This window comes from Bicyclus anynana, chromosome 2 (genome assembly GCF_947172395.1).
Source record: "Bicyclus anynana chromosome 2, ilBicAnyn1.1, whole genome shotgun sequence".
Lineage (NCBI taxonomy): Eukaryota > Metazoa > Arthropoda > Insecta > Lepidoptera > Nymphalidae > Bicyclus > Bicyclus anynana.
The window spans coordinates 8,108,650-8,129,066 of NC_069084.1; the positions used below are offsets into that span (position 1 = coordinate 8,108,650).

The 20,417-nt window shown below is 34.3% G+C and overlaps 1 protein-coding gene across 4 annotated transcripts in view; it reads right to left on the reverse strand.

The window, feature by feature from the left end:
• Positions 1–20,417, reverse strand: part of LOC112052559 (uncharacterized) — a 134,972-nt gene that overhangs the window by 17,723 nt on the left and 96,832 nt on the right. For 3 of the 4 annotated variants that reach the window (XM_052888447.1, XM_024091686.2, XM_024091685.2), the window contains one exon: positions 14,034–14,088. The exons of the other annotated variant lie outside the window; for it this stretch is intronic. The gene's annotated coding sequence lies outside the window, so the exon portion shown is untranslated. The remainder of the gene's footprint in view (positions 1–14,033; positions 14,089–20,417) is intronic. 4 annotated transcript variants of the gene reach the window in all.

Below are 20,417 nucleotides of genomic sequence, written 5' to 3' on the forward strand. Positions count from 1 at the left end.
TTGGTGATATAAGAATTCATTTAATGAATAAACCTCAGGCATTAAAAAACTTCTCAAATCTAAATTTCTTGAAATTCGTATCAATTCTAATTTGGCACTATTGAACGTTAATTGGACGCAAATTGACTGCGTATACGTACATTTTGGGAAGTCTTAATTGGCTGGACCACCTTTAACTCGAATAAAAAAAAAATAACACGTGAAATTTGAGACCTAATTTACATTTTACCACATGCCGCGCCAACTGGTGCTAAACACTGTATCGGATGAAATAAAAACAAAAACTTATTGCGAAATGTTTAAATATGTTTTTAACACACTGAATGATAATTTAGGTATACTGAAAACCAGTTTATTAATGTTCAAAATTGAGTTCGTTATACGACAAGGAGTCTCTCATAGTCTCTACTTTTTTTACTCTAGCTTTCGTTACTATACTAATGGTAATTAAGGTATGGTGAAAACTGTTAAACTTCCTGATGTTATTTAAGTTTTCCCTTCTTCCAAGACTTAATGACTCCAGGAAGATCCCAGGGAGGTTAGTTGTGAGATACCTCCGTGACATAGAGTCTGTGAAGCCTTAGGTCTAGGTCATTATCATTGACTGACAGTGGTCGTTATAAAGTCAAACATTGCAACCCGCCAACCCGTATCAGAGCAGCGTGGTAGTTTTAAGCTTCATACCATTCTTGCAGGGGCACGTGGTATGTATTGGGCTAAGAGATATATATTGCTTAAAAAATAATTATAATACACTTATAAATAAATTGATCATGAAGAAAAATATATAAAATTTGAAGTACTTGTATCTAGAAAACTAAACGCGAAATCTAACTACATCCATTGTGACTACTCATATGTTACACTGTGCCAATTGTACCGAAACACCAATTGTCTAAAACCCATATTGTGAACGAGACAATTACTGTGAAGTGGCATACGTAATTGACAATGGTGTACCAAATGTTACGCTCCTAATGAGAGCAATTTGTTCGGTCGGATAGCGGTTTTATTTACATTTGACAAATGCTTGGACTTGGTAACGTTACAGATTTTACACGGATTAAACGGAACTGTTTTTGTAAAATGGGGTAAATGGCAAAGGTATGAATTATCTCCCGAAGTCTGTGTTTCCTGCGCCTGTAGCCATTTGGTACGTCGATTCTTTTTCTATTAACGCTAACGCTAAACTAAAAAAATGTATGGGAATAACAGATCTGATCGATCGATCACGCGACCTCTCGATAATGGATGTTATACCCATATATTTTTTTTTAATTATCGTAGATTTTGCAATTCTAGAAAGAGATTCGACTTGTGTAACTTGTCTACTAGTCCTGATTCTTATAAAATGGGACTCTTTAAAATAAGAGCAAATAAGCATTGTTTAGGCAAGCGTGTTCCGCCTTAGACCACATCTACCATCAGGTAATATAGAGGTCAAGTGCGAGTCTGTTTTATGTAAAAAGAAAAATAGGCAGTAGATATAACTACCTACTCGTACAATTAGTAAATGCTATGAACGTCTCAACGAATGCAAAAGAAAACTTGCCTCAGTCATGTACTTAATATGTTTTTCCTCAGTATGTACTTAATTTTCGGTTATGAACATTTTAAGAAATTAAATATCACGTGTCTCAAACGGTGAAGTAAAAACATCGTGAGGAAACCTACATACCAGAGAATTTTCTTAATTCTCTGCGTATGTGAAGTCTGAATGTGGGTTGATAATTATGAATGATGATGATGAATAATAAAATGGACCTGACCCAGCTAATATTGTTGTAAGTACATCAGTACCCGCAACGGTGGTATTCAATTACCCTTATGATTAGGTCCACAAGCCATAGATCGGTCAACAGACCTATCACAACCTTACTCCATAGATCGGAATAAGGCAATGTTGTAAGGCAACAGGAATACGATACATCTTTAGACGGGCTCTATTACAGAGAGCTCTGCTATCAAACTGCTTTAATTAAAGAAAGTGTGGCACATAAAAATAATTCATTTGAGTTTAGTAGACTGGCTTGATATACGCAGTAGTAACCAACCGTTATATCATCCTCATTTAATTAGCAATAGATTAATGCAGTTTCAACAGCCTCGGCGTTGACTAGTTCAATATGTAACGGTGGGACCGGTATCTCGCTTCCTGTATATAAAAAAGTACCGGTCACCCTGATAAAGGTGGTCACACAACAGGCGAGAGCGGACGAGCATATAGATATCATCTGTGTAACAGCTGTTTGCAAGAAGCTTTTGTGACTTGATTTTCCGTCTAATATTACAAAGCTAATAAGTACTTTGAAAATTTTAAAAAATAATTTGCTAAAAGTTAAACTTAAAGCATACATAATTTAATAATATGAATAATCGTTTATTTCGTTATTACGTTTTATTACGTTAGTGAAATGGTGATAAACAAAAAATAAACCCTGGCTGAGTTTTTTGTGGGCTGTTGTCGAACCAAGGAATGTTTATCACCCTCGTAACTTTAATTTCAAGTTTTCGCACTTTATTACCACTATCTAATAATATATATTATTACCTGATGTTTCGAAAGTGCTTGTAAACTAAGTCTAATTGTAATAACTGAACTTTGACTCTGAATTTGAAATATTAACTTTGTAGGCTTAGAATATTTAAGCGAAATCAAACAAATACATGAAATGGGTCATATCTACTATATCTAGAAGACAGTTTATTGAATTAACTATTTACTTTTTTTTTTCGTAGGTTTTGATATTGGATTATTGATCTTGAGATATTGGATTACGAGGGCATAATAAAAACGTATTTAAAAAAAAACAACAAAATAATATATACCAAATGTCATAATTAGCGTAGCATAAGTGCTTTGTGTACTTTGTTCTGTGATATAACCCAAGAAATTTAACGTCGAAACAAAATCAGATTACGTTAGATAAAAATGTATCAATACAATTTCAAAACATTAATTACCTATGTCAGTGGTCTAATGGTGATTTATCATTGCAATTGCAATACAGCTATATTATATAACATTTAAGTTTTGTTCATATGAATTAATAAAAACAGTTGGTAATTAATTTCCTCAACGTCTCCACACTGACTTGCAATCATTAGAGAATGCTGTTCGCTCGTGTTCGCTCGATCAATCTCGCCGTAGCTTAAAGACAAGCTAGTCAAGATGTAATGAGCTGTGATTTTGCATGCGTTATTTTAAAACAGCCGTACGGTGCAGGCTTACTTGCAGTTTTTATGTAGTTTAGTAATGACTAAACAGCGTACAGTTAAGTTGTGTCATGGCGTAATTGCTACACGGATTATGTAACGGCTGAGATATTAACATTATTTTTAATGGACCATGAGCCTGTCATGGTTAGACCTTCCAAAAAAGGAAAAGGAGATTTGTTTGTCGCAGCTTTTTTTTTATTCTTTAAAAGTTAGCCCTTGACCGCACCTGACCTGATGGTAAGTGATGATGCAATCTAAGATGGAAGCGGGCTAACTTGGTAGGAGGGTCTTCAGTCGCTCAGATTCACGACCACCCTTTGAAAAACTGCTCAAGATTTAACTAAATGCGTAAATATTACTTATTTACGCATTTAGTTAAATCTCGGCGTTTTTCGTCATTTTATCGTCTAAACAAAATTTTTGGCAATTATTATAGATTAAAAATATAATTTGCGATATCTTTTAAATATAATTGATGTTCCCATTTCCCTACCTATAACTTCTCGGTGTAAAGCCTCACCCCTTAACCGTGAAGCGTGGTAAATTAAACTCAATATACAAACACGTTGTTTCTACTGCTATATTATTGTATTGATGGATATATGACTATAAAAACTAGCAGAAGAAGAAATGTACGTTACAATGATCCTTTTCTTACAATGTTTGTATCTCGAAGACGCCTGACACCATCACTATTGAAAACCACTCGTAGATCATTCCCTTCCCGGCAGTTAGACAAAAGACACTCATTCCAAGTCGAAAGCTTGTATGTCCATTTAAGCTGAGAAGCGAGCACGCATTGAACGATCGCGGTAGGAAATTAGTATGCTACTCGGATTTACCTTTTACCGTGGTATGAATAGCGAGGTAATAAACCAAGTGCCGGTGTTTACGACCAATGACTAGTGACTTTAAGTTATCGCCGCAGACAGGTTCGACCGTTATTTGACGCGAACTTGACATCTGACGAGGCGGGGGTAAGTATGAACTCGACAATATATGTTTGTACAGAATTTATAATAGCAACTGTTGAGTTTCTTGCCGACTCTTCTATGTGGAAGCTGTCTTCGGAAACTAATATTCACTACAGGTATTAAAAACTTGACGTTTCAAATGTGTACAACTTTGTACACCGAATAAACCGTTGACATAAAAGTAAATAGACAAAAAGAAAGCATCTTTAGCATTGTCCTAAAAAGAGGACAATTTTATGCGTCGATAAAAAATAGACAAGATCATTCGATATTTGGACTTTGTTGTCATGACGCGTGCCGTTTATTCAGGCACAACGATGGTCCAAAAAAGAATAAACGTATTGTTAATACGAAATTACAGCCTCAACTAGTTGCACATTATAATGATTAATTAGTTAACTTAAAAAATACTAGACATAAAATGGTTCAGTGTAGTTTCGTTGGATGTCAAAATCATAACTTTACAACACTTACAACAGCACACCAACCATTAGTCTATTCACTTATCTGTCTACGTAACTATAAATTAGATATCATCCGACGTTTGATAGCAGCACAAGATTTTTTTGTTTCCTTGATTCAATCTTGAGATACTCGTATTGTATTGAAGCGTAAAAAATGCTTTTGTTCGAAATCTCTCACCAAACACGAACAAAAAGTGGGTAAAAATATAAACAAGACTGGCATTTTTCCTGTTCACGTAAGCTCGGGTCAATGTCCCGCTGAGACCTAATTTCTTGACCATAAACCAGAATTTGATGATTCCTCCCGTTACCCTAATGACACTCGTAAAATTAAACGTTCACGAGTAGATGGGTCAAGGGAAAAGGGAAAAATAGGTGTAAAAGTAAATCCCGACCGGTTTACAAATATTTGTAAATTTTTGAGGCTTGGTTCTTCAAATTCTTCCTGTATAAAAACTATATAAGAGTAGGTTGATTTTGGCCGGAAAGCTTACAAACAGCTTAAAGCCGTTACAAGTTTTCCATTGACAACAAATTCTGAAAAACTTTATTCTTTTCTGTAATTTTTTTTTTTTTTAAAGAAAGCGAAGTGGTTGCTCTGTATGCCTTGTTGTCATTATATAAGTCGATGATAAAAACAGGATTCATAAAAGCACAACTACTCGTAACTAAGATAGTACTTTGCAATAAAATACCTACGAGTATTGTCTATTAAAATACATTTTTTCTTTTTCATTAAAATCTCATGTATTTATTTCGACAAAATGATTGTATCATTTCTATGTAATAATTGCTGTAGTGATGCAAGGCTTTTACAACTCCATCTTTAACTAGGTCAAACTGGGGACTCAAAGTCACAAGCAGAATATCGTTTTGAAACTTTTTACAGTAGTAACATCAAACCAAATCAATATTAGGATATTTTTCTATTTTTTACTTCTTTGTTTCCATTAGGGTTTAAGATCATCGGTTTTCAAAAAAGGGTTCTAGATTTAGGTTCAATTAGGAATCAGAAATGAGGAGATCCGCAGACAACCCAAAGTCACTGACATAACTCACTGAGTCGCAAAGCTGAAGTGGCAATGGGCAGGCCACATAGTTCGAAGAGCCGATATACGTTGGGTTCTCAAGGTGCTGGAATGGCGACCCCGCACCGATAGCGCAGTGTTGGTCGACACCCAATCGAGGACATCAAGCGTAAGTTGCAGAGAGCCGCTCGATGCTGGTGGCTCGAGACCATTGTGTTTGGAAGTGCATATAAGAGGCCTATGTCCAGCAGTGGACGTCTATCGGCTGATAATGATGAGATATAGGTCTTGGCTCTGTTCGGACTTTTTCTCTTTGCCATACTATGGGCCCGACACACGGTGACTTCATTGAATGCTAAGATATTCGTTACTAATATTACATTGCTATAGCCTAATTTTAACGCATTTGATTACCTCTTTCTGTTTAGATATTATATTTATAAGCGTTATGTGTTTAGTTTAAGAACTTAAGGTTAAATCATACTAAGCTTTATAGTATGTTCCAGTTACGGTTTCATCATTTTTCATCATTATCAACCCATGTTCGGCTCACTGCTGAGCTCGAGTGAGAATGTTATTGGCCTAACCCCTCTCAGAATGAGAGGGGTTAGGCCAATAGTCCAGCACGCTGGCCCATTGCGGATTAGCAGACTTCACACACGCAGATAATTTAGACAATTCTTTGGTATGCAGGTTTCCTCACGATGTTTTTCCTTCACTGTTTGAGACACGTGATATTTAATTTCTTAATATAAAAGTCTGCGGTTTACATCCTACCATTACAGACCAAATTAAGTGTTTTGATTGGTGTGCATCAGTGTGCCCAAGGCTTTAAATGACCTACAAAAGCACATCATAATAACAAGTGTTTTAAGAATCGATTATTACTGGAACATTAATCAATTTCACATCAATGTTCCGGTATATATCCTTCCAAGACCCAATTGATTGAACCAAAACATAATGATGCCTCCCGTTATGCTCATACTCGTATCATGTATAAACTCATCATTAATGAAATTGGAAGGGGTCAAGAGAAAATGGCCATGAGCGAGATCAAAGATCATGGGCCCCGTATAATATTTTTGAATTGTAATAATATGACTAATAAACTACGAGTATTCTGTATCATTTTTACCCGACTGCAAGAAGGGTTATGTTTTTTGCGCGTATTTTGTATGTATGTTTCGTCTACATCATTTACAGTCGGGACCTGTAAATGATGTAGACGAAAATCATTCTATTCAATATAATAGGTCCCGACTGTTTTCTAATTGCTTTCTGGACTGAGCTCGTTTTTTTTCTTTTCAGTTTTTGTATAATTTATGCAGTAGGTTTTTTTATTTGTTTAATTAATTTATTTATTAACACGCTTTTATTAGCTTCACTTGTAACTATGTATGTAAGATAAATCTTGGAATTTTAATTTGACCTACTTCTTCGATTAGGATAAATTTTGCACACGCTCTGAGTTCTGATGACAATACGTGACTATCTAAGAAAATATGGCGGCCTCCCCAAGATGGCGGACTGGCTGTTTGAAACGTGATTTGGATATCAAATGAAAGGGTTTGCTGTCAGGAATACGAAAAAAACAGTCACGTGACTTAAATCCAATATGGCGGATGCCCCAGATGGCGGACAGGCTATTTGAAATGCATCCACATGCAGGATATTTAATGCAGGATATTTATTGTTTGATATGGATATCAAGCCTGTTTTTTAGTTTTTTAAACTATTCATTTTATTTTTATGTAGTGTATGGGATCATACTGAAAGAAATCGATAATATATTAGTTAACCTTTCATTAAACATTAAACACGATTCTTGTAATTTAAAAATGTAAACTTTTGCTAGTTGGCCTGGAAAACATTGTGCAAATTTATTTAATAAGTAATACTAAAATCGCAATTACAAGTGAGAGATAGGATTCATCATCATCACAAACACTAATATTTTTGACACGAGATTTTTTACATTATAAATTATACATTAGATTAAATTCGAGCTTTTGCCCAATGCAATATTTTCACCCTAACTCTAATAATTGCTTACATACATCAAAAATGAGTTATTGCAAATTATTTAAATGAAATCGCTTACCGTAACATTAATCGATTTTGCATCGATGTTTAATGTTAAAACTTTCTTAGTACTGATTTAAAGCTTTTAATAATCAATTAGATGGCGGTTTTGCGTATATTTATGTATACATAATACATATCTCTAAATACCTAATAATAAACCATTGCTATGACGTCATTTATTTACTGTACTTTTTTATATCCCGTTAGGCTATTTTATAGTAAGAATCATCATCATATTTTAGGCTATCGGTAAAATTACGAAATCAAGTCATTATGTTCTTCATGAATAATAATACCTACATATATTAAACTAATAAGATCATAAATAAAATTATGCAGGATATTTATTGTTTCTTAATAATGGTTAAAGATTTTCAAGTGTGAAATTATATAATTATGTGACTCGGTTTTTTTTAAATATATAAAGTGGTTACAGGTTATCGAGTATATGATATACAGAGTGCTCGGGAGTATTTCCCATAACTCTGGCGTTAGGTATATTCTTTAACAAAAAAAAATCAAACTTTTCAAGGAACATGTGTTCTAAAATGAATATTTTCAGAGTAAATAATATTTCTTTTGTAAATAGATCTTAAAATGTGTCCCTTATACGCATCCTTATAACAATGACGTATTTATATTTTAAAATGCAACGTTGTCGCTTTGTTACCTAAAGGCATGTGTTACATGGATAGTAGGTATTATTTAAATTATTTTGTATGAAAATATTATGCAGTTCGGTGCCTATAAGTGGTCTCGTTAATATGTTGAAGTCATGGGAAATTCTCCCGAGCATCCTGTATAGTGGTGCAATATATAAATAGGTTTAAAAAAACTCATTTATATTTTGCACCAGCAAGCACTTCAGTTATCGCTTATTAAAACAGGACGCCAGTTCAATCAGAACGCATTAACTTCTTCCTGTATTCAGACATGGTCCAAGATTTCTTGTGTAATTCTAATTACACTTCTATAGTTATAACGTTTATGTTACAGTAAAATTGTAAATACCGTTAGATTATAATCTATCTCGCGAGATTGTCAACTGTCGAAAGATTGTTAACCGCAACATATTGCTTACAATTTAACGTGTCGTTATTCGGTAGACTGTAAGGAAGAACATACTCATACTTATGATATATATGATATCAATAATTACAAATAATAATTGTTTGGAGTATGTTTCGGTTCACATATAGATTAAAAGAACTGCCGTCGTTGATCCAATAGTAAGCCTAAGTGGCGTCGGATTAAGAGAACCTTGGTTTGGGTTGGGCTATTAAATACCGAGCTCTCCTTATTTCTATGAAATTTTCAGTGAAAAATCCTCAGCTCAGCAAGGTTACGAATTTGGTAACGTTAACTAAGCTTGTAAAGTCTGAAAAATAAATCTGTGTAAATAGGTTTAACACTTCTGGGCAGAATAGCGTAATATACAAAGAAAAAAAGAAAAGAAAGAAAATAAGTTTATTCATTTTTTAGTGTCACAAACAGTACATCCTATCTTAAATATTATATGACTGTCTGTGACACCAAACAGAAAGGGTTTACAGCTCAGCATTAGCCGTTCATAGTAAAAAAGCAATGCCCAGCGCTGATTTTCAGTTGATATACCTACGATGTCATCATTATCAACCCATATTCGGCTCACTGCTGAGCTCGAGTCTCCTCCCAGAATGAGAGGGGTTAGGCCAATAGTCCACCACGCTGGCCCAATGCGGATTTGCAGACTTCACACACGCATAGAATTAAGAAAATTCTCTGATATGCAGGTTTCTCCACGATTTTTGCCTTCACCGTTTGAGACACGTGATATTTAATTTCTTAAAATGCACTCAACTGAAAAGTTTGTCGTGTATGCCCGGGACCGGATTCGAACCCACACCCTCCGGAATCGGAGGCAGAGGTCATATCCACTGGGATATCATGCTAACTTTTGTACTATAAAACTATTAAAAAAAATTAAAGCGTTAAGTTTAGCACTTGTCCCAAACATCATCTGTTTAGAATTGATTGAGATGAGGAGCTAATCTAATGTTAATTGAGTTTGAGTTTAACGGATCGCCATTACTAAATAGCGGGAGCAATGCTAAATGTATGGCAAGAGACGCTTAGGGGCGGATCACAGTGTGACTGTGAGCGTTAGAATATATATAAACTCGTACATAGAGTTTATATATATTCTTAATAAATATACTTAAATAATACAAACATCATTAACTAGCTCCAAAGTATTAAATTGCAGCCAAACAACATATACCAACTGACGCCGCGAGGTTTCACCCGCATAGTTCCCATTTCCTTAAGAATACGGCGATAATATATAGCCTACTAGCTGACGCCCGCTACTTCGTCCGCGTGGAATTCATTTTTTCATAAGCCCCGCGGCATCTATGATTTTTTTCGGAATGAGTAAATCTAACATCAATCATCATCATTATCAGCTGATGGACGTCCACTGCTGGACATAGGCCTCATGCATGGACTTTTAAACAAAACGGTCTCGAGCCGCCAGCATCCAGCGGCTCCCTGCAACCCGCTTGATATCTTCGGTCCACCTAGTGGGGGGTCGACCAACACTGCGCTTTCCGGTCCGAGGTCACCATTCCAGCACCTTGGGACCCCAACGTCCATCGGCTTTTCGAACTATGTGGCCTGCCCATTGCCGCTACAGCTTCACTTCGCACTGCGGATCTCCTCATCGCTGACTATGGGCCTTATAAGAAGGATCAAAGTCACTCAGCGGGAGATGGAGCGAGCTATGCTTGGAGTTTCTCTGCGTGATCGAATCAGACAGTATCATCACACAAATATATTTCAGTTGAGTAGGAGCCCACAGCCGAGGACACAGAATACTCGGCCACTACCTACTGCGTCAATGGTAAACTGACAAATAATATTCTTGTTCCTATATGCAGCATTAATAATAAGTATCATAAAAAAGTTCAAAAAAGAAAACTGTAAAACCAGCTCTCGTTTTTCATCTCTGATTAACGCACGAAAGGTGTTATTACGAGTATATTATACATCATTACGGCTTTTAAGCTGAAGCTTTGTAACCTTAGATGAGAAATTGATAGAGAAATAACAGCTCATTTAATAGCCTTATTAGTGTTATAATATTTATGTGCGTTGTAATGCTACTTAGCTTCTCGATAGGTTCAGTGACTGTTTCATTTCCTTTATCTAATGAGAGATTGATTGAATACGATTTGATACAATTGGTTCTTTTTTGTTATTGTGAAAAATGTTATTAGTTTAGATTTATAATTAAAAACTCCATTTCTGTATCCTGATTTAACCTGTTAAATACTTTGTAACTTTGTGGGTTCTAGCCATAGATTTCTTATTGATTTTTTTTTGTAATTGCAGTGGCAGTGATATTACGTTACCCCTGAGCTTTAGAACTTTAGAAGACATGTTCAATCGTCGGTTGTGGTCAATATAATTTTACAGAATTGAAGAATAAACACCCTAAGATGCCAATAAAATAGTCTGATTTTATAGTTTCAGTCCTATACTTTGATATTTGATACTTCAATTTATTAATTATACTAAGTTTAAAAAGTATAAATAATTACAGAGCGGTAAATCATTGCTTAGCTTTAAACAAACAACTTTATATGGCTGATCTATTCATCTATTCAAGTTGGGTTTCGAAAACAGAGTCAAAGTGAAATATTTTTACATACTCAAAACGATGTATCTGAAAGAGAATAATTTAGCTATTCAAAGCATTAACCGTTAATACAAATAGGACTAAACATGGAGAATTAAGAAAGCCGTCATACCCCAGTGGATGACCTCTGCCTCTGATTCCGGAGAGCGTAGTTTCAAATCCGGTCCGGGGTATGCACCTCCAACTTTTCAGTTGTGTGCTTTTTAAAAAAATAAATATCACATGTCTCAAACAGTGAAGGAAAAACATCGTGAGGAAATCTGAACATCTGAGAATTTTCTTAATTCTTTACGTGAAGTCTGCCAATCGGCATTGGGCCAGCGTGGTGGAAACTCGTGCTCAGCAGTAACCCGAATATAGGTTGATAATGATGATGATCAATCATGGAGAAATATTTTCATTTAAACAGTTTTGCCCCGCTTTCGCTTATGCAATGTAAACCGACTATTTTGAACGTCATTATAGTGTTTAAGCACACTTCGTAGGCATAGATGAGAAATTGATAGTGGTGTAACATGCTATTAATAGACTAATGGCGTAAAGGTAAATTTAAATGTTCCTTAATAGTGTATAACGGTTTGTTTGCGTCTATGTCTGTATGAATTGTGATTGTGATTGATGTGTACAGTAAGTTCTGTTTGATCTAATTATAGTTTGTTTTATAATGATTAGTTACGGTTCTTATATTAAATATCTCACGTATACCTATTTTATTTACATATTGTTATCTTATACTCGTACATATATTAATAGTTATATCTCTTTTTAAAAACTTGAGTAAAAAGTACGTGACTGCTGCCTGCTAAACGTATGGACGTACTTTGATAAAGTATTCGTCTTTGGATGATTTCTTTGGATGAAGCAAAGTATTTATATGCTTTTATAATTATGTTTAAGTTAATATTATATTATGTTTTAATATATAAAAACTTTGTCGCAAAAAGCTTTTTTGCGATTGGTTGGCTGCGTAACTTTCAAAGCGAAGCTTGATTGGATCCGCTAGTAGAGGTACAATACGACATAGTACAGACCTCTGAGATTTTGTTCATAATTTTTTTTAAATTGTAGATTTGATAAGATAATATTAAACCACGCAAAATTTCGTTATTTGTATAGATTAAAGTTTTTGAATGTTCGTTATTCTGTAAACAATGAGAAATACTTTACCTCTTTATTATGAGTATAGTCATGTAACCAAACCTAGGGCCGAGGTTACGTCTAACGTATGATAATTGCTATGTAACCAATCCTTTTGACCCTTGCAGTATTTGCGATTCACTGGTCATCTGACCTCAAGTTAAAATATTGTGAATGTGTTTGAAGTCATTCTAAAACTAACCTTTTGCCTATGAACTTAAGTTCTATTATGTGTATCGTAAATATTAAGGCACGTGTACATTAAAGTAACGATGTACATTGGCACGTCCCGACGCAACACGATACAGCGCAATTATTTAGTTAGGCCTTTCTTAATGTGCTATTCAATTAGAAAAGCATTAACACTTCTTCAATTCCTTATTCCTAAAATGCATAGCGTCCCTTATTTTCTGCTTAATTATCTGTATGTAAGGTTAGTGAAAAAGCTAGAATTGTAGTTAGAAAGAAACACCCAATCTCGTAGATTGTGTTTAGTTTATGGAGCGTGTACGATACCTATGTATAGGACTTAATTATGGTTTCATAGTGTGTTTAAAATGGTTGGACTAAATTAGAGAGTGGACTTAACTCGACTATCCACAACTGAAACGCGATGTGGAGGACAGGAAGGCTTTTCGCATACTGACCGCCTAATTCCGTTATGAGGATGGCACTGCGTGATGATGGCAAGGCAAGGCATTTATTATCTAGCATATAATACATGGCCTTGCCAGTTTTTACTTGGACTTCTTATTTTTAAATCTTTTTTCCATATATCAATAACTAATTCATTAACCGTAATCTTTAAAAATTTTGGAAGTCGGCTAATGTGAATGGAGTCTTTATTCATGATTGCAGTGTTAGAGTTATGTGTTCGAATTGATTTAAAATAATTAGACATGAAATTATTTTTTACACGATTACACAAGAAGGCTGGATCGATTATATCTAAAATAAGGCTGTGAGCCAATATGTGAGCTTGTGGCATTGGGACTTAGTATAATTGCAAATTAATTTCGAAGACATAATATGTAGGGATATTTATGTAGAACAGATTCGTTAGACATCTTGATCACGTGACGATGAAGAATGTCTAATACGTTTTTCTTTTAATTTTCAAAGCGTTAGAGTTTGTAGAATGAGAACCGACGTATTACATGGCTATAGGCCCTCCAGCTATTTTATTAACTTTGACGTATGTCTATTGACTTATAGAAAATTGAGATTCTATAGCAAATATATCAAATGTACCTAATCGTGGATATCTATAATTAATTCATTAACCACGTCATAATTCACGAAGAATATCATACAGTAGGTAGATGTCATTCCTCAGTTGATTTAATGTTTATTTTGAACAATTTATTAATAAATACTAAATTAGTGAATAGGCCAGCCGGTAGATATCAAGTATTCGTAATCGATGACAGTATGGTAATATTACCTTATAAACAGAGCTTCTTATGGACTAATTTCCTTGACTGGAGCTTTTGTGAAAACTGTAACAATAATAAAATTAATGTTAAAAAAATATATATTACAAAAAAACAACTTTTATATAAATGTTAACTTGTATAGAATGTTTGATACACAAATACAAAATAGCTAGTTAAGTAATAATCCAGTCAAATAAGACTTTGTATTACGGAAATGGCAATACTTTTGAAAAAAAGTGTGGATCCTTTTTTTGTAGAGAGTCGGATGATCTACAATTTTTGTCCTAACTATTTTTTTGCTGTAAAACCACCGTTTAACTGAAAAACGCCAAAACCTATTTTTGCAAACTTTCACGATCAATATTTTTTTTACATAAGGGGGATTGATGGGGACTTTTCACAATTCATTTATAATAGTATTCTGAACATCCATATAAATTTTAGCTCTATGGGAATTATTGTAACCTTACTTCTATTTGAAGGATTAATTTGACTTGATTATAAATGCTATCTAGTGTAGACAACAGTTAGGATATTAAACATCCTTCCAATTATATTCATTATTAAATTACATACTATATATAACGTTATTATGTATGTTAACCAATATGTTAACAAAATAAATTAATTTAATTATCGTTTCAGATGCTTCAAACATTGTTAATTATTATTTGACCTCGGCTCTAACTAGCCTCATCCGGATTTACGCCTCGTTTTTGAGATATCATAGATCTTGTGTGCGTGACGATAATAATGCTGATATGTAATAAATTTTGAATAGGTATGAAACATCGTATTAACTATATTTTTGTTGTAAAGGAAGATGTATAAAAAATATAAATTAATATTAGCAGATATAAGACAGAAAATGTTATAACCTAAGCTCTAAACTGTGTTATAACAAATTATTAAAGTAGATAAATAACGAAAAATCGTCGTATCCTCATCAACCCATATTCGGCTCACTGCTGAGCTCGAGTCTCCTCTCAGAATGAGAGGGGTAAGGCCAATAGTCCACCTCGCTGGCCCAATGCGGATTGACAGACTTCACACACGCAGAGAGTTAAGATAATTCTCTGGTATGCAGGTTTCCTCACGATGTTTTCCTTCACCAATTGAGACACGTGATATTTAATTTTTTAAAATGCATACAACTGAAAAGTTGGAGGTGCATACCCCGGACCGGATTCGAACCCACATCCTCCGGAATCGGAGGCAGAGGTCATATCCACTGGGCTATCACGGCTCTATAAAGAAAAATATTTTTTTTGTTAAAATACGAGTATTTTCAGATGTCCTGCTCCTAAAAGTAAGTTGTATTCTACTATCTTGTTAGGACTTTTAAAAAGGCATGTGGTTTAATTGAAATCCTTTAGCACAGCTGAAGTCACGTTTGCTAGTATTTTTAAAACTAAATATCAAAGTTTATAATTATTCTTTTTTTATTGAGAAAGAATACAATAAAGAACTTAAGCTAACTTGTCCCAACAACTATTCAAATCATGCCCACTTGGAGTGGTGGCAAGAATACTGGCTGCATTTCCATTATTCTTATAATAAACTAAATAAATGTAAAATTTGTCTCAGTATAATTGGGTAGTCAATCGCCTTATTATGAATAATCACAAACTCTGCTCTTTAATAACGTCCCATCATATAGGAATGCTGTTTAAGTAATGTCAACAGGACCAATAACCAATTAACTATTTGTAAAAAGGAATATTACAATTTATATTAGTGCATACGAAGTAGAATGTTTGTGTTTATAGAGATAATAATGTGTACAATGTATGCATTTAAAACCTCGTATATGCTGCTCCTCAGTTTTTATTTTTTCTCTATAATATAATTATTTTGCTAAGAGAGAAACATGTCAGCCGATCAATTTACTAACTTTGACAATAGTTTGTTACCTTATAGTATTAACATCAGATCAATAAAAACAGCATTTTTCATATTCCGTATAGCCTATTGTTACTAACAAAAAATATAATTTCCACAAAGAGTTGTCAGGAAGGCATCATATGACATTTTTTGCGTAGAATCAAAATTTTGATTAGTTAGCATTAAATAAATAGTGAATACTCAATCACGTGGCTGAAGAAATACTAACAATAGTCTCGTTGGTAAATTTCGTATAAATCAACTATAGCTTGGCAAGTTTGTTGATACACTCCCATGATATGCGGGCGACGGAGAGGGGGGGGGGATGCGTGGGTGTGAAGTCGTGAGTGTTACGAACGAATTTGCCAAGCTATAACATACGTCAAAGTTAGTGAATTGGCCTGCTGATGCTGATCGGACTATGAGATACTGAGTTTTCTTTCTTCTAAGAAATTTTTAGAAGTTGGGAATTTAGTGTGTCGGTCGTTAACAGTCATAGTACCTACAGCCAAAGTCCTTGAACACTTCAATACATGCAGATTTTGCTTTATTGATTTAACGTTGTTTTTTTAAATTATAATTTGTATAACTACTGTATTCATATATGTTAATGTTAAAGATGTAGTTAATTTGATAACTGTGTATATTATTTTTGTTTATCTTACGGCGCGTACCTACTTTACGAGTGTTCGAAGAGTCGCTAGTTGGAATGTGTTGCACAAACAAAATATTTACATGCACTTTAACATAAATTGTTGCCCACCCGTGGCTTTGAATGTATTAACGGATGTATTTTATTGTATACATTTTTTGTTTTTATACATAAACTAAGTAACGCCCGTGACATCTTTGGGATGATTTCTGATATAATATGAGCTGACTGATGTCTTCCTGAGCTGAACTTATTGTATCTGAACGCGACAATTGGTGTTTCTATTACTATGAAATAACACCGATTGATCTTTTTTAATATTCTAGCGGACTCTCGCAATTTTGAACTCGTGAAATTCAGTTTTTTAGAAATCCCGCGGGAACCTTGTATTTTTTGAGATAAAAAGTAATAACGTTTAAAGCTTAAAACTTAAAAAAGTTAAAAAAGCTCCATAACCTCCTCTATCTTCCAGTGAAAGTCCCATTAAAATCGATTTTAATGGGACTTTCACTGGTTTGATAAGCCTGAACAAACAAAATGACTGACAGACAAAATTAAATGCTTGGTTATGTTTTAGCATCGTGTAAATAGTTATAAGTACTTGAAAAAACACAGTATTTTTGAAATCACAGACACATTTTGACTTTTGAAAAATGTTTTATCAAAAGCTTGAAAATGTTAACTTTTCACCAAAAAAAACGACAGACTGAAACTTACGAAATTATAGTTTGTTTTCTTACAGACGTACAACCATAATTTCATTAGACATTTTACATATTTTAGTTTCCATAATAGCGTTTTACAGGTGTAGGTGTAATGGGAGTAATATTGGATACTTATTAACTTTGAGGACTTGACATGATAATATCATGTAACTTATCCAAGTTGTCATGCATGAATTCCCGGACATCAGCTAATATTGCTGTATATTTATAGAAAAATGATAATATTTTCTGCATAAAAAACTGTATGATATGCAAGAATCGCTGCGGGGTATAATCTGTAGGTAAATATGCTATTGCTCTGGATCCGGTGTCCATGGGAAGTAGGGAATTATAGTACCTACCACTCGTAATGATGTTGATACAAACAAGTTCTGTGTGCCTAGTGGGAGTTTTCAATATTTTCATACTATCGCGTTGACGTAAACGCAAGTTTATATGGAATTGAAACAGTTGAGCCAATAGTGCCACTAGATGGCGCTGTTTCAATAGGGATGATGACAGTTTTTTAAATTGTATATAAATTGAGAGTATGCTAATAGTAAAGCAATTTTGTAAAAGGAACAGGGTATCTGCGATCATTACTTTCGGAGCTACAGGAATTTAAAGGGTCAGATTTGCGGCGCTGCCGCGGATCCCTGAAAAACGCCTCATATAAAATGGCACGAACTAATGACGTCGTAGGCAATTTAATGATCGTTAGATTTGTATGTGCGTTCAAACAAAATTACTAATATCTTTGTTATTTGTGCGTTTACGTTTATAGTTCATGTTTTAAAAAACGTCACATTTAATGTAAGGAAGCTAAAACTGTATGAATTTTCATTTAATTACGATAAAATATTTTTAATAGATTTTGAAATTTTATAATCTCATTTATTTTGCAAATATCCAGACAATCTTTGCTTTTTATGTATAAATTAGTTAATATTGACCCTATTAACCCGAATGTATCATAAAAATTAATATATTCAAACCTAGTCATCATCCCCATTCCTTAGAAATTCGCGTTTACGTTAACGTGATAGTAACAGTATCCAACTGCCACTAGGCCGACTCTGATCTAAGTACAATGTAATAATACCACCAACTTCTAAATTCTAGGTTGCTGTTAAGATTTTTCTTGTTAGAAAAATCCCAACAAAGTCAAAGTCAAAGTCAAAATTCATTTATTTCAAATAGGCTTAGTTTAAAAGCTCTTTCGAAACGTCAGGTAATAATATTAAACTTAAGATAATGGTGATAATGATTATTCGAAAACTTAAAATTAGCGTCTTGTTTCCGGGACTCAAAAGCTGAACTTCATTGTCCATAGTCAAGCCAGCTTACCACGGCACCAATTAGGCACTTCGCGCTTTCTATAACGCGATACTATAGACGGAAACGAATTAGAGTTATAAAAACATCGTCACAAAATAGCGATACAGAAGCAAATTATAGCAACCAGGTACCATTTGATACATGTCGGTCCGTTACGAGACCTTTGCTCTCGAAACCCATATTTGACTAACTACCACTAATGTTTCAATCATGTAGGAAATCAAAGCAAGTAACGCTACGTGATTGGCAGGAAATTACATAGCTTATAATTTAGGTTAGGGCAAGCAGGGCTGGGATGTGAATTTGCGTGAGATCGCACATTATTATGTCTGTGCTACTATGCACTTGTATAACATGTAACGTAGTATGTATATTTTTTGTTGCAGATTTATGACAAAACTTCCTTTTGAAGTTTAATAGTGAATGCTCGCAATTATGTTCTTGTTTACCAAATGTAGATACAACACCAGTTAAGAGATTTCCTACTTTTATTTTACATACATCTAGCGGACGCCCGCGACTTTAACCGCGTGAAATTCCGTTTTTTACAAATCCCGCGGGAATTATGATTTCCATTCCAAATTTCAGCCAAATCACTTCAGTAGCCGCAGCGCAAAGGCGGAACAAACATACTAACTTACACACACACTTTTAGTTACACACAAACATTCGCCTTTATAATATTAGTGAGATTATTTTACAGTACCAATAGGCGAACCAAGCAGATGGACCTGTATGCCTAACAAACGACCAATGTTATATCCCGTGAAGAGATTTAGACCAAATATCGAGCAATGGCAGCGGAATAGTCCCAGTTACATATCTATATATATTATCGAAGAGATAGCGATATTTTGTGTAAGGCCCATTTTTTTTTGTTCTTAAAAAAATATTTGATCCCTTAAATATGACCAATATTCCCGTTCCTCTCCAATCATCCAGAAAAGACTGCGTTAGGAGTGCGGGGATAGAACTACCACCTCTCGCCAATGAGTCCGGCCCCTTTACCACTGAGCTATTGAGTTTTATTGGTTTTGGTTGACGTTTATCTATTTCTCTTTATGCCGTATGGTCTCATGTTAGGCGCACTGATGAGGCATGCAAGAAACAAAGTGCTGCCCTGAGACCGGAACACAGCAATGCTGCTTTGCAGCAGAGTAATACTACCAGTAATACTTGCCTGAACGAGCTTTTGTACAAAAATCTCTACTACTATTTATTATTATCTAAAATCAATCAATCAATTATTGCTTCTGAGTTTTTAATTAAATACATTAAAACCTGTATTTCTAATTTCAGACTACTAGACTGAATGATTTTGGTAGTCTGGTAGGATGAAATAACATAAATATTAAGAAGTAGTTTTTTTACATCTATAGTTTTATAGTTAAATTATGCTTACTAAAATAATAAAAAAGGATTATCAAAGAATTTATGAACGTGATTTACTCTCTAAGTCTAGATATATCACCCTATTCTTAAGTATAATGATCTACCCTATTATAGACCCTAGGTCTTACTTTCTACATGTCATACAATTGGTGTCGTGTTGGCTTATCGTGCAGTGTAAATGGCCAATGTTTCGCTTGTACACACGATTACAAACTGTAGGTGATTAGTGTTAGAGTCTATAATGCAATAGACATGGTGTATATTGTACTGTACAATGGGGCAAAGTCAAGAGCTGACCTTTCCCCCACATATCGGTCAGTATCTCATTAACGGGACGGTCAAATTATGTATGGTGCAGGTCAAAAGCTATTCAGTGTATCGTGTTATTAATTCCAGGTATAATTTTTAGAATATGAGAACGA